This window comes from Quercus lobata, chromosome 7 (genome assembly GCF_001633185.2).
Source record: "Quercus lobata isolate SW786 chromosome 7, ValleyOak3.0 Primary Assembly, whole genome shotgun sequence".
Lineage (NCBI taxonomy): Eukaryota > Viridiplantae > Streptophyta > Magnoliopsida > Fagales > Fagaceae > Quercus > Quercus lobata.
Window position 1 is genome coordinate 20569385 of NC_044910.1, and position 1524 is coordinate 20570908.

Consider the following 1524-nt stretch of genomic DNA (forward strand, 5'->3'; position numbering starts at 1 on the left):
AATTTGACATCCAATTCTCTTTTAATAGCATCCAGTGATTCATTGTGTATTAATAATCTATATCAATCAAAAGAGTTATGGATTAAAAAAAATTTAAATAATAATATAGTTCCCATAGTCTAGATTTAGTGCATACTAAATAACTTTTTCTATTTTATCTAAAAAGCAAGCACAACAAATAACCAAAAGAATGATATCTATAATACAAAGCTATAGAGACAATAATCTGAATAAAGCCAAGAATTGCCAAGCTTCTTAATAGAGCTAATACTTTTGAATTGAAAAAAGCTAAAGACAAAACAATACCTTGAATTAAAAGAAAATATAATCTTAAAATATTAGTAAACCAAAGTGCTTCACAAAGAGTAAGAGAGAAAATCCTATGTAATTTTATCTTATAAGGCCGAATGTATAGATAAAATTATATAGACAAAATCCTAAAATTATACAGATTTTTTTTTTTTTTTTTTGTTGGTAAAATTCTTTATAACTTTATATACTTTTTTTATTTTAAAAAATATATATCTAATGACTTATATAAAGAACTTAATATTTCTTAAAGCAAAGAAAACTATATATATTATGAAATGTGTTTAAATGGTACTAAATATATTTATATATAAAGCTCCGCCAAGGAAATATATTTATTATAAATGAAAGATTTTTAAGATATGAGATACATATATAGATAGCAATAGTGTAAATATTTATTAAGAAATTTTGTGGTTAAGTAGCTATGAAGTAAGGTGACGTCCTTGATAACATAAGTAAGCTTCCTTCACACCCTTGAGCATAAGAGCCTAGGCATCCACCCCAAATTTATTATCTTTGACCCCATAGTTTCTTCTCAAACTCAATCCACTACCAATCTAAATCACACACACAAATAAAACACAATAAAAAGAGGGGATCAATACAAACACCAACACTATAACACAGATAATTATATAAGTTTCACAGTTAAAGTAAATACAACCACTGATTCTCTCACCTGCTAGGATGTGTTCCTAGCAACCCTACAAAAGCAACAACAAAAGCCAAAAAAAAAAGCATTAAGATTTTTTTTCCTCAAAAAAAAAGTTGAAATACAGCAATAAGTTTTATAACCATGAACAAAAAAGGATTAAAGATATCAACTATTCTAATTCTTTCTCTTTTGATGTTGGGTTTCCAACATGTTCTCAGGAGCAAATAGAAAAAGGGCCAATCAAAATCAAATAAATCCATTCATAAATCACAATTTCAAATACAACCCACTATAAGATTCCCCTTAAAACAACCATACATCCTCTGTATCCTATCTCGTCTTTGTCTCTCTCTCACACTTGCTAGCATATTTTTTATTTTTTATTTTAGCAAAAAATTCAGCATTGTAATATAAAAAAGTATCTATCCAATGGTGACACACAACATAAGAAAAGTGTTGCTTTTACTGGATTACTCTTAGCACTTGTATAAAACGTCAGTTTTCCTCATTAATGGCACAATACAATTTTTTTGAGACATTTTATCAAACACACATCA